This window comes from Diaphorina citri, unplaced genomic scaffold (assembly GCF_000475195.1).
Source record: "Diaphorina citri unplaced genomic scaffold, Diaci psyllid genome assembly version 1.1 scaffold107365, whole genome shotgun sequence".
Lineage (NCBI taxonomy): Eukaryota > Metazoa > Arthropoda > Insecta > Hemiptera > Psyllidae > Diaphorina > Diaphorina citri.
The window spans coordinates 1-292 of NW_007484314.1; the positions used below are offsets into that span (position 1 = coordinate 1).

Below are 292 nucleotides of genomic sequence, written 5' to 3' on the forward strand. Positions count from 1 at the left end.
TGGTGTAGACATGAGGAGGAGGGGGAGGAGACTAGGCTACCCAGTCTAGTCGTGTGCCCTCCGACACTGACAGGTAAGAACATTATAAATACTTGACTTCGTAGTATATATAAACGAGGAACGATATTTGTGAAAATTATTTATGCTTGACACAATTAAAATTCATTTAAGTTTAACTCAATGTGTGGTTTGAATCAGTCTCACTCATACACATACATATCTTACCTCTTCTATCCCTCCAGGTCATTGGATGTACGAAGTACTGAAATTTCTACCGAACAAATTTCTGAAT

General features: G+C 38.0%; 1 long non-coding RNA gene across 1 annotated transcript; it reads left to right on the top strand.

The window, feature by feature from the left end:
- Positions 1 to 6: 6 nt before the first annotated feature.
- On the top strand, positions 7 to 281 carry LOC113473812. Its single transcript, XR_003395666.1, has 2 exons — positions 7 to 73; positions 243 to 281. It is a non-coding gene; the product is annotated as an uncharacterized LOC113473812 (long non-coding RNA).
- The last annotated feature ends 11 nt before the right edge of the window (positions 282 to 292 follow it).